The following is a 13,843-nucleotide window of genomic DNA, read 5'->3' on the forward strand; positions in this document are numbered from 1 at the left end:
AGCCCTCCTCGAGCCGGCCGCCGCGGCCACCTGGCCGCCATTACGCGGCGCTCCTCAGGGGCCCGGAGCGGAGCGGGGTGAGACGTGGCGCCCGCGCTAGGCCGCCCCTGCACGCAGCGCCTCCGGCTCCCCCACGCGCGACGCGTCCGTGGGCCCGGGGCAGCAGGGGCAGATGGAGGGCCTTTGGTGGGGGCCCGGCGCGTCTTCCCCTCTGGCGGCATAAAGCAGGCGTCGGGAGACCGCTGGGCTGCCCGGGCCGACGCGCGAGGGGACCCCGGCATGCGGGGACGGCTGCGGGCCCCTTTGCTGGGGAGACACGGCCCAAGGCCACGCTGCTGTAACGGAAAGGAAAGGATTAAAAGGACGCGCACACGCGGGCGCACGGTGCCAGCAGGGGCCGCGTGCCCGCCCGCGCTCGCTTTGGGCGCCCAAATCCTGATTCCGTTTGTGCGGCAGCGCCGCGCGTTTCCTCGCGTACCTCGCAGCTTGACTCGTCTCGCCTTCCCGACTTCCTCTAGCAAACGTGTCTTTAAGAAAATTAACAATTTTTAAAATTTATCTAAGGGCTTGCAAACACGTTTGAGAGTCCGTAGGGTGCATTTCGCATTCTTCACACCGCAGACAACCCATGTTTGTTAGGTTTTTCCTGCACACGGAGGAAGTTTGAATCGCTAAGTGGAGAGGTCGGAGAACGTAGGAATCTCCTTAGGAACAGCCGAAGCCGCTGGCCTGAGTGAAAATGCGGCTTATTTCAGTTCATTTTTTTCTTTTTTGAAAACCTTAAAAACAGTTGAGTGCTCTGCGCACTGCTCCAGGCGTGTGCTAAGAGCGCTATTTTAGTATTTCTCATTCATTATTTTATCCTCATCTGTGAGTGAAATAAAAGGATCTTACAGGGTCGTTGGGAAGAGCACACGGTGCCTGGTGTGTAACAGAGCCGGCGTTAACTCTTGGCATCTCTGGACCACAGAGCTGAGAAAGGCGAAGTAGCTCACCCAGGGTCACCCAAACTCAGTGCCCTGGCAGGCTCTTGGCTCGGTTGACATCTGGGGGCGGATGAGTGACTGGGAGGCTGCCCTGTGCCGGGGGCGTTAGCAGCACCCCTGACTTCAGCTGCTGCATTTGAGTTAAGTCTCTCCTCTGCCCCAAGTGTGACACCACACGTGGCGTCAGTCCCCCTTTACCATTTGTAATACTGCTTATTGGGTTTGGCTGTGGATCCGCATAAAACCTCCACAGTGTATTAAATGAGTGGCAAGCGTAGGGAAGACAGTCTTCCGCGTTGCCACGTCTCCCACTCCGGCTGGGAACCACTGCGCTGGAACCACTCGGCTCCCTGGCCTCGGGGTGGGATCACAGAATCTCTCTCATTCTTAGCTTTTCTGCAGGTTTTGGTTTGCCTTCTGCAGAATCCACCTGCCAACAATACCACTACTGTTATTCATTTCATCTGTTTCATTATTATAGCAATAAAATGTGTACTCAGGACTCAAGGCACCTCACAGCCACTGAGGGAACTTTTCCTTTTGTTTTAGCTTTCAAAGCCATTGGCTTTTGTTCTTCACTTACTGCGAGCCGGCTGAGTGCTGTACGTACATTCTGTTGTCTGCTTCTCACAACTCCCCAATTTCGTGGTCACTCAGTTCACCTGAATGTGAACCACAACGCCTGTGTTCTCGCGTGGTAGACGTTACATTGGTTAGCTGAGTTCATCACACGTCCAACACGAGAGTTGAGAGGACTGATGACCTTAACGCTGTAACCTAGAGCAGATGCCACCAAACTAGTGGACAACGGATGCAAAGGAATAATGTTTTCAGAAATCTACTTCCAGAACTTGAACTTTTGAAGAACCAAAGTGACTCCATTTTAAAACAATAAAAAAAGCAGCCTCCGTTTCCCATAGCAGACCCGGGTCCTTGTAAAAGCAGGCATTCAGGCATTCCGGAGACGTCAAAGCTCACCAGGGACAGCTGGCTCGGTACAGCACAGTAGAGACAGCTGAACAAAGTCACTCCCTGTGCCCAGAGCTCCCGTGCTGTAAGCCCCCCTGTAACTCCCTGTGCCCAGAGCTTCAGTGCTGGGTGTAACTCTTTTTTCCTGCTGATGTAGCCCTTTTTTCCTTTAAAAACTCTCCTGAAGACCGGGGCCTCACTCCTTCCTCCGCTGTGCCGGGTGGTTGGATGGGGTCCCTGTCGCGGCTTGTACTCCCAAATAAACCTTGCTTTTGCAGTTCGGTGTGATTAACTCTCTGGGGGTCTCTGCGGGGATCTAACGATCTGGGCACAACATACTTTTTGGTGCCCAACATATTCATATATACTTTTTAAGATTTATTTATTTGAAAGGAAGAGTTACAGAGAGGCAGAGGCAGAGGTGGGGAGAGAGAGAGAGAGAGAAAGAGGGAGTCTTCCATCCGCTGGTTCACTCCCCAGATGGCCACAATGGGCTGAGCTAGGCTGATCCGAAGCCAGGAGCTACTTGGTCTCCTATAGAAGTGCAGGGGCCCAAGAACTTGGGCCATCTTCTACTGCTTTCCCAGGCCATAGCGGAGAGCTGGGTCGGAAGTGGAGCAGCTGAGACTTGAACCAGCGCCCACATGGGATGCCGGCAGTGTAGGCAGTGGCTTTACTGGCTACGCTGAAACCGATGTGCTTATCAATATTTCTCATATCAATAAGGGTGTGGGCTCTTGCCGCGATTTCAGAGAGTTCTGAATACTTGCTCAACTAGAGCAGACAGCTTGAAGGTCATGCACCCCAAAGGCACAGGGAAATAAGGGCAAAGAAAGGGAAAAGGGCCGGTGCCGCGGCTCACTAGGCTAATCCTCTGCCTTGCGGCGCTGGCACACTGGGTTCTAGTCCTGGTCGGGGTGCCGGATTCTGTCCTGGTTGCTCCTCTTCCAGGCCAGCTCTCTGCTGTGGCCAGGGAGTGCAGTGGAGGATGGCCCAAGTGCTTGGGCCCTGCACCCCATGGGAGAGCAGGAGAAGCACCTGGCTCCTGCCATCGGATCAGCGCGGTGCGCCGGCTGCAGCGTGCAGGCCACAGCGGCCATTGGAGGGTGAACCAACGGCAAAAAGGAAGACCTTTCTCTCTGTCTCTCTCTCTCTCTCACTGTCCACCCTGCCTGTCCAAAAAAAAAAAAAAAAAAGAAAGGGAAAAGGGCCAGGCCCACCTTGTTCCAGGCCTTCTATCCACTTCCCAGGGGGCGTGGCTACTTAGCCTGATTGGCAGGTAGGCATACAGGTGGAGTCATGTAGGGGCCTGAGATCACAGGGGGGCGGGGTGAAGGCGTGGCCTCCCAGCTCACCAATCTAATCAATTTTATCTTTCTGCCTGCCTCCATCAATGCCACAGTGCTGGCCCCCATATATACTCTCTTAAAATTGATGACAGAAATTCGGTCAAATTTAATCCTCCCACTTTACAAAAGAAAGCAAACATTCCTACCCCACATCTTGCCATGAGCCTTGCCATGGATGTAAAATTCTCTGATATGTCAAATGCAGGAACAATTGGAAATGTCAATGTGGACATGGAACAAGTAAATAATGCCAATGAATAGGTAGGACATGTTGTTTTATAACAAGAATTCCTGTTCCTTGCTTCCAAAATGTAGGAGGAAGAAAGATAGATGAAAAATAACTTCACACAAAGGATTTCTGGATTTTTGGCATATAACTTGGAAGATCAAAGAATTGAGTGACATTACTTTAACGAAACTTCCCATTGCTACCTAGTAAATTATTTGATCAACGTTTTTCAGCACTTATGGCCACAAAAATGGGAGAAAAAGATAGCCAAAAATATTCTTCCATGGATACAGGATCTATTTTCTCTCTCTCTCTCTCTCTTTTTTAAAGAATTACTTTATTTATTTGAAAGGCACAATTACAGAAAGAGGTAGAGCCAGAGAGAGAGAGAGAGAGAGAGAGGTTTTCCGTCCGCTGGTTCACTCCCCAAATGGTTGCAATGGCCAGACCTGAGCTGATCCGAAGCCAGGAGCCAGGAGCTTCTTCTGGGTCTCCCACACAGGTACAGGGGCCCAAGGACTTGGGCCATCTTCTACTGCTTTCCCACACCACAGCAGAGAGCTGGGTCGGAAGAGGAGCAGCCGGGACTCGAACCGGTGCCCGCTGTGCTGGGGCTTTAACCAGCTGAGCCACGGCGCCAGCCCCAGGATTTTTTTTTCTCTTAACTTTCTCCCTTTTATTAAAAGATGCATCTTCAATAAAAATTATTATGTGTAATAGTCATTAAAAATGGTGATATATTTATATTACTTTGTATTCTAATAATAAATAGTAATTATCACTTAATCCAGAAGAAATTTTAATAGTTATAGCCTTAGGAAACAATTTTTTAAATTTCAAATTTTTACATCATAATTTTGTATGGTAGAGAAATAGGATTAAGTGATAAATAAAAGATACTCAGTATAAAAAATAGGATAAAATTCCAGAAAGAAAATAGGAGTTCAGGTCGGCACCATGGCTCACTAGGCTAATCCTCCGCCTGAGGCGCTGGCACACCAGGTTCTAGTCCCGGTCAGGGCGCTGGATTCTGTCCCAGTTGCCCCTCTTCCAGGCCAGCTCTCTGCTGTGGCCCAGGTTCTTGGGCCCTGCACCCCATGGGAGACCAGGAGGAAGCACCTGGCTCCTGGCTTCGGACTGGTGCAGCACTCCGGCCATAATGGTCATTTGGGGGGTGAACCAACGGAAGGAAGACCTTTGTCTCTCTCTCACCGTCTAACTCTGCCTGTCAAAAAAAAAAAATGTTGATGGATATCGAACTGCTATGGTGTTTAAATTCCATTAGGATGCACTTGAAAGAACGATATTACTATTTCATTTTAAATGTCAATATTTCAGGTCAAAAATTATATCCCCTAAAATTATTTATGAAAAAGGTAGCAACATAATTTTTTTTCTTCAGAATTTGCGTAGCGGGTAATACTTGAAGGTCATCGATCTAAAGAGGCAGAGGCGGAGCAGGTGGGCGAGGGCTGCTGAGAGCCGGTGCCACCTGCAGTGGGGCCTCGCTGTCTAGCTGGTGTTGGCGGAGGAGCTCCTTGTTGACATCCCATGAACGGGTGTTAGTGACTGAGCAGACAGAGACCGTCCTCACTGAGTGCCTTTTAACTTCGCTATTCTGTGTAGTCTTTGCTTCAAGACTTTCTATGGCTCCCCAAGACCTAGAGACCCAGCTGTAACGCCATGGTCCCCCTGCTTCAGCAAACCTCACCTCTGTTCCCCAACATGGCTTTTGTTCTGGCAACTTCTGAGATTTTGTTACTCCTCTCCACGTGTAAAAGCAGGCTGGTCAGGGTCTGCTTCTGCCTGCTGGAGCCTTGGGGAAGTGGTCCTCTGTCCTTTGACACTTGGGGCATTAATCCTATCCTACTTGAAAACGATTTTTTTTCCTGTTCTCATTTCACAAATAGGGAAATTCTTTTTCAGCCAAAGACCACTTGGATATTTATTTATATATTTTTTAACTTTAAATATTTATTTTTATTTATTTGAAAGGCAGAGTTACAGAGAGAGACAGAGGGAGACACAGAGATCTTCCATCTGCTGGTTCACTCGCCAAATGGCCGGGCTGAAGTCAGGAACCAGGAGCTTCATTTGGGTCTCCCATGTAGGTGCAGGGGCCCAAGTATTGGAGACATCTTCTGCTGGTTTTCCCAGGCACATTAGTAGGGAGCTGGATTGGAAGTGGAGCAGCTAGGACTTGAACTGGCACCCATATGGGATGCCAGTGTCGCAGGCAGCTGCTTGACCTGTTACACCACGACACTGTCCCCCTACCCATTTGGATATTCATAACGTCATCCATGGAACATACAAAATTATCCACTTCAAAACTAGCCTGCTATATCCATTTGTTGAATTCTGAGTCCTGACTGCGGTTGCCTTGGCAGGGCCCGGCAAATGCTCACACGGGCTTCATATGGGCTTTATATGTGGGCTGGACACTTCCTAGCCCTGGCAGGTAACGGACGACAGCAGGGGCAGCAGCAATGCGGTTCTCCCCTCAACACATACCACACAGTAGAGGAAGAAGAGATTCAGACTACACGGTTCAGGAGGGAGTGAAACCTTCAGAATTGAAGAGACAGGATGACTCACAAGCCCAGAGATGAGCAGTGTTAATGTGACTTACTTGAAATCAGAAGTGGGGCTATAATTCACAGGGAGTGACAAATCCCACGTCATGCACACAAATGCTTGGCATTTCACTTTCAGAATGCACTGGGCAAGTGGATCATTCTAAGTGTGTGGGACAGAAAAAAATTGTTAGCGTACCCTAGCAGCTGTCTGAGTCATGGAGATCATGGTTGCCCTTTGTCTTGTTAAATGGAAGTGAACTTAAAGACAGTGATAAGTGATGGGTACAGGGATGCAGAATTCAAGAAGCGAGATAAAGTGGAAAAAAAAAAAATTGCACGGGTAAGACCGGGGAAAGAAGCCATGAGGCAATGCTTCCCGCTTCAATAACATTAGCAGTGCTTGCTGGTGCTTGGTAGAGCTGCCACTGAGACCCCGTGAGTGCTGGGGGCCACTTCGAGATGGACACCATTGGGCACATGGATCGGCAGTGTGGGTGCAGCCATACCGAAGTGAACCAGTTCTCAGTCCCAGGAGAAAGTACAGAGGTATTCCAGCAGATTCTAAGAGACAGGGTGTAGTTTCCTTTAGATTTCTGCTCCCCCACTTCCTGCTTTTCCCTCACCCCTGCGTTCCCACCGCTGTGCCACTGTGGCCCAGGCTCAGCCAGCCAGGACTTCCTCCCAGTTGAAGTCTTTCTGCAGCTCTCTTCACCTGCCCCGCCTTGCCTGCAGGCTCCGACTGCCCAGAGCCCAAGCGGCCAAGGCCATTTTGGCGGCAGCTTTCCTGCCCTGGAGAAGCCATTAACTGATAGAGCAGCGTGTTGGGTTACGGTGGCCAGGGGCCATCTACTGCATCACCCCTGTGTTAGACCCTCGGAGTGAGGATGCTAACACGTCAAGAGGCACACCCCAGAGACTCAGACTCCAGACCAGCTAATGCAAAAGCAAGAGGATTTATTCAGCGTCTGCGCAGACGGGCCTCCTGAACTCGGGAGTCCGGAGAGCGCCCCCAGTACAAGCCACACTGTTTATATACCCGCAGCGACCAATCAGAAGCACTATAGAGTCCGTGCACACAGCAGTCCAATCCGTGAGCTGATCATGTGAAGGGCATGCGTCTTCTATCCAGTCAGCTACGGGATCACATGGGAGGCATGCACCTTGTCGCCATTTTGTTGTTTACTTCTTTAGTAGTGCCTTTCCCTGCCAGCGCCATCTTGTTCACCCGGGGCGGGGGGGGGGGGGGGGGGCGGCAACGTCTTGCTCCCTTTGTTCCCCTGGTGGGAGAGCGGCGTCCCGCCTCCCACACCGTTATTTGAGTATTAGGAGGTATACAAACTGGGTTAGGTCTTAGCACAGCCAGGCACAGTGTCGCAGCTAGCTAAGCGTAGGGTCCCTTATTTTATAGCTGCACCTAATTTTAGCTCTGGGGGAAAAAGTTTAGGGCTGTAATTTTAAACTTTAATTTTTATTTGGGGCAAAGGTGACTTCTTGTTTTTAATGGTATTGGCTTAGGTCACTCCATCTTGGTTTGATTTTTAAGGTTCTTCACCTGGGCTCCTGTCTCTGCGCTTTCATTCTGGGTGGGGTTGTTGCTCTGGGCAGGACTCTGAGGTAAAGGTGAGAGTTTCCAGGGCTGTGCACCTGTGCCTGAATTGCAGTGGGCCCTTGTTTTGGTAGAAACAAGTCTTTCCTGAAGAATGGGTGTTTGGGATTCTAGTGTTTGACGTGCCAGAGCAGAAAAATACAGGCTGGAGGGGAGGGAGCAGGGAGACTAAATCAAGACCAAGTTCCGTGCTAGCTGAGCAGGAGGAGTTAGAAGGGCAAGCTCATGGTTCTTATTCTTTCGTGTTCCCCGGGTGGATATAGTGATGCTGACCGGACACGGCGGAGTGCAGAGTCCAAGAGCAAAGTTGAGGACACCAAGGACAGCAGCTGAAGCCAGGCGGGAGGAACACTGACCATGAAATCTATAATTAGGTTACAGTCAACTGTACTTCAGAAAAGCATGGAGCCAGGACAGATGTCCTCCCTTATCTGTGATCTCCCTGTCCAAGGGTTTAGTGACCTGCAGTCAGCCATGGCCAAAAACGTTAAATGGAAAATTCCAGGAATAAACAATTAATACATTTTGAATTGTGTATCATTCTGAATAGTTGATGGAATTTACAACATCCTGTTCTGCCCACACCACAGGGGAAGCACCCCTTGGCTGGTGCGCCCGTGGCCATCAGTCGCCTACTGGCTGGCTCTGCCATCAGATCAGCTTTCCTGACACTGCATCGTTCACGCCCACATAACCCTATTTTACATAATAATGGCCGCAATGTGCAAGAACGGTGAGGCTGGCAATTTTTCAAGAATAGATTGTTATAATGTTTTTCTATTTTTTTAAAAAGATGTATTTATTTGAAAGGTAGACTGATAAAGACACAAAACACACATATACACACACAGAGATCTCTCTCTGCTGGTTCATTCCCCAAACGCCTGCAACAGCAGGAGCTGGGACAGGCTGAAGCAGGAGCTAGGCACTCTGTCCAGGTCTCCCACATGGGTGGTGGCAAAGACCCAAATACTTTAGTGACCATTCGCTGCTTTCCCAGGCACATCAGCAGGGTGCTGGATTGGAAGTGGAGCAGCCAGGACGTGTACTGACACTTCAGTGGGGGATTTGGGTGTCCCAAGCGGCAGCTTGACCTGCTGGGCCACAATGCCCATCTCAATGGTTCTATTTTAGTGTTGTTAATATCTTATGTTGCCTAGTTTATAAATTCAACTTCATCACAAGTTTGTATGTACAGAAAAGACACGATACCTAAAGGGTTCGGTTACTAGGTTTCAGGCATCCACAGGAAGGTCTCAGAACAAATTCTCTGTGGCTAAGGCAGGAGGCAGGCTGGCACCAAAACTCAGAACAGAAGGACAAAGGCAGTGAAACATCAATAGGTCAGTTAAACACCAACTGGTGCAGCTGAGCTCTTACATAATGAGAAGGGAGGCTCTGGTATTTACATAATTTTGATCACAGAGGCAAAATACAGTTTGCATACACTTGGAGGAAAACCAACTAGAGTTAGGGTTATTTCCAGGGAGGGACTGTGCCAGACAAATACACTGAACCTACACACACACCCGGATGTGAGAGCAGCTCAGATCAGGACAAGCTGCAAACTGGCAGTGGAAAGGAAGGCCTTTTGCTTTCGCAGAAAAAGGTCATTACAGGCATGTCTGAGTGCTGGGCGGTCTGCTCCCTGACACAGCTGCCCCTCAGACATGGCCGCACAGGCTCACGCAGGCGGCTTTGCCTTCTCCACTCTGGAATCACTGCACAACCGGCTCTCAGGCTGGGAAGTGAGCAAGCCGGCTCCTGCGGCAGTGCGTGTGGACTGAACTGGGACCGGCTCTTTGCTCTCTGCCAAAGGAGATGAAACTCCTGGGGACAAGGTGTTTGGAGAAGAGGCTGGCCCCAGAGTCACCCAGGGTGCCCAGTGTAGGGCACTCACTGCCCTGCACCTGACAAGGTTAGCCACAGACGAGACAGCCCCTCAGTGAGGGCTCTGCCGACTGCCGGCGCACCAGCCTAGCTGCACTTCAGCACCATTGCACTTGGTCATTGGGGGGATTATTCCCGCAATGCCATGTCCCAGAGACGGTCTTGGTTAGTCACTACTATGTCTGTCCATGGTACTCAGCACATAACTGGTATCTCAGTACTGGCTAAATGCAGGGCAAAATGATTCATTACTTAGGAATACCTGTTGAGTAGTGTAAAAATAAAGGAACGGAAGCATTTGACAACAAATTCAGGGAAATGAATAGTTTGGTGTGGCGATGAAAGGGATTTTATCCTAGAGAATATCCAGGAGTCTTCAGTTGTCTTGTAACGTTTTATTTCATAAGTATTGACTGTGCCATTTATATATATATATATATATTTGACAGGCAGACTTAGATAGTGAGAGGGAGAGACAGAGAGAAAGGTCTTCCTTCCGTTGGTTCACTCCCCAAATGGCCGCTGCGACCGGTGCTTTACTGATCCGAACCCAGGAGCCAGGTGCTTCCTCCTGGTCTCCCATGGGGTGCAGGGCCCAAGCACTTGGGCCATCCTCCACTGCACTCCCGGGCCACAGCAGAGAGCTGGCCTGGAAGAGGGGCAACCAGGACAGAATCCGGCGCCCCGACTGGGACTAGAACCCAGTGTGCCGGCGCCACAAGGCGGAGGATTAGCCTATTGAGCCACGGTGCTGGCAATAATTCAAGTATAATTTTTAAGGAGCCTTAAATTTTAAATTTTTTGAAAGATTTATTTGAAAGAGTAACAGAGAAGAGGAGGAGAAAGAGAGTGACAGAGAGAGAGAGAGAGAGAAAGAGAGATCTTCCACCCACTGGTTCACTCCCCAAATGGCCGCAACAGCTAAAGCTGGGCCAGGCTGAGGCCAGGAGCCAGGAGCGGGTCTCCCGTGTTGGTGCAGGGGCCCAAGTACTTGGGCCACCGTCTGCTGCTTTCCCAGGCACATTAGCAGGGAGCTGGACTGGAAGTGGAGCAGCTGGAATTCAAATTGGAGCCTATGTGGGATGGCAGCATTGCAGGTGGCAGCTTAACCCACTACTCCACATTCCTTACTTTGATTCCATACTTGTCCAACAACTTCCTGCATATTCACCTTCAGCTTTATATAAACTTGTCCACCGAGTCAATAGGTTGCTGGTACAGGTCAGTCTTCACATCTGGTCTGTTTGACATTACATTCTGTTTTTCTTTGTTACTGGAATTCTCAGTGGCTTAGTCAGAATGAGAGGCATCTCTTTAGAAGCTAATCAATTGGGGCACTAAACAGCGGAGACCAAGAATGAAGGCCTGACCCGGGGCCATGGAACACCCACCCCACCACATGAGGCCTTGGGAAAAAATCCAACTAAGCCTGCACAGGTTGACACGCCTCTCCCTGTGCCTGCTGCCTTCCCACTGCATAGTCTTAGAAACGTTATTAAGTATTGCAATCTTCTATTGCTATTTCACTTTTCAAGAGTTTACATCTCATGTCCCTGAACACACTGTACATGCCTAGAGATAAACTCTGTCTAACCCCAAAGGGCCCAGCACAGTAGGCAGGGTGGACTGTTCCACTGATGGCTTCAAGGGAACCGTGCTTCCTGGAATTCAAGCACTGTGTTAGCTTTGGCTAATATTTGCTCTCTTGGAACCCAACTACCACGTCAGGAAGCTTGATACAGACTACTTGATCAAGAATCATCCGTCAGAGACAACATGAAGAGAGGTCACACCCTTTCAACCGTCCCTGCCAGGACCCCAGACACACAGGTGAGGCCATCCAGGGCCTCCAGTTAATCCTCTGGCGGAAGGCAGCTGCACGAGCGAGCTGTTTCCGTTCTTCCTAAAGGGATTCCTTTCCAGCGTCTATTAGGATGCGGCGATGGAACTGCTGTAGCACACCGAGGGTGGGAACAGACAGAAGGAAAGGCTCTGGTCCCCTGACGACACCCGGCCTCTGAGCTGACGGCTATGGAGCCGTTGACTTTTGGACTTCCTGTAGGAGGTGACGTATTTCCTTACTCAAGTTACTTTGAGTTGGGTTTTGGTCATTTGCAGCTGAAGGCATTCTAACTAGTATACTCCTCAAGCCTGGTACAAGGGAAAAATCGGAGATGCCTGGCATGGTATCTAATAGGCACTTGATAAATTCAGCTCTGATGAGGAAGTAGAGGAGGCTTTGTGGAAGGAAGGCTGGCTGTTTACCCCCCGACCGTCCTCCAGTCCTCTTTAAGAGCAGAACTCAGGTTTTAGCTGGGAATTGAGCTGCCAGGAACAAAAGACTGTATTTTCCAAACTTCTTTGTGTGTAGGTATGGCCCCTGCGATGGAAGCACAAATGTTGTGTGGGAGGGCTGCTTCCCAGGAGCTGACTCAGATGGAAGGAACTTTTTTTGGCCCTTCTGTCTTTCATCGCTTTTTCTCCCCAGTTAGTTTCTCCGGGTAGAATTCCAGCTGCCATCTTAGGCCGTGGGCTGACCTTGACGATGGAAGTCAGTAGCTAAGGTGGCCAGGAAGACAGAGCCTGGGGTGTGGATGACAAAGCAGAACCTCCACAACAGCTCTGCACTGCCGAGCTTCAGATTTCTTTCCTATGAGAGTAAAATAGACCTCATTTTGGAGTTTTCCCTTCTATCTAGTCAAGTAAAATCCCGATTAATAGTCTCTTTAACAACGTCCATTTTAGCACCTGTGGGCAGGTGTTTGGCCTAGTGGTTAGGATACCAGTTGGGATGCTTGCGTGTAACATCACAGGTTCTAGGTGTGATGCCGACTTTAGCTCTGGGTTTCAGCTTCCTGTTCGTGCAGACCCGGGGAGGCAGTAGGGGTGCCTCAAGTGTTGGGTCCCTGCCACCCACATGGAAAACCTGGACTGAATTCCTGGTTCCTAGTTTCATCCTGTAGCTCCCACCTAGCCACTTCAGGCATCTGGGATGTGACCTAGCAGATGGAAATTCTCTCTCTCAAATAGACAAATTAAACCCTATTAATGAAAACAGATAATATGGATAAATAAAATAATAACAAACTATTAAAGACTGGTATGGAAGAGTACAGAAGAGTATGCATAACAAGGAAGCTCCCACCTGAGTGTTAAGCTAGTCCTTCCAGTCCCCTGAATCAGCACTGGGAGTGACCCCGTCAAAGCCCTGGATGACAGGTAAGAGAATACAACTTGGGCTAACTGAAGCAAGGTAACTTTATCCCAAGGACGTCAGGGGTCACTGGGTAGGTGGGGGCTGGAGAACCAGCCTGGGAATGGACAAGCGTCTGAGCTGCTCTGCAGTCAGTCAGAAGCCTCCAGGCGGGCAGCAGGAACGGCCTGCTCAGGTCAGCGCCGCTGCTGCCCGCCCTGCTGCCCCTGCTGCCCGTGCTGTCACGGCACCTGTGAGCGGCCTCGGACTCACGCTCTCATTCTTGCAGCTGTCACTCAGTGTCCAGTGTCTAGGATCTACTACATGAACTGGGGAACGGGGAGGCGGAAGGGAAACACAGTGCTATTATGGTGGGGAATGTTCACTGTTCAAACAAAGCGTGGACGCCATCGTCCTTCCAGCTGAGAGATGGCCGACTCAGCTCGGCGTCTCAGCTTCACTTCCACTCTCTCCGCTCGTGAAAGGAACCTTTTGGGGCTGGTCTAAGTTATTCTCTACTTTTTATTCTGATTTCCTGATTTTCTGTCCTTGTTTTTTCTTCTCTCTTTCAAAATGATTAAACAAGAAAGTTAGAGCTGGATGCTAGAGATCATCACCTTCAACCTTTTCATTTTCTTTTTTTTTTCTTTCTTTTTTTTTTTTTTTTTTTTTTTTGACAGGCAGAGTGGACAGAGAGAGAGAGAGAAAGGTCTTCCTTTGCCGTTGGTTCACCCTCCAATGGCTGCCGTGGCCGGCGTGCTGCGGCTGGCCCACCGCGCTGATCCGATGGCAGGAGCCAGGTGCTTCTCCTGGTCTCCCATGGGGTGCAGGGCCCAAGCACTTGGGCCATCCTCCACTGCACTCCCTGGCCACAGCAGAGAGCTGGCCTGGAAGAGGGGCAACCGGGACAGAATCCGGTGCCCCGACCGGGACTAGAACCTGGTGTGCTGGCGCCGCAAGGCGGAGGATTAGCCTAGTGAACCGCGGCGCCGGCCCCAACCTTTTCATTTTCTAAATAAAGATTCTGTGTTTCAGTGGCTGG

The sequence above is a fragment of the Oryctolagus cuniculus genome, chromosome 11 (genome assembly GCF_964237555.1).
Source record: "Oryctolagus cuniculus chromosome 11, mOryCun1.1, whole genome shotgun sequence".
NCBI lineage: Eukaryota > Metazoa > Chordata > Mammalia > Lagomorpha > Leporidae > Oryctolagus > Oryctolagus cuniculus.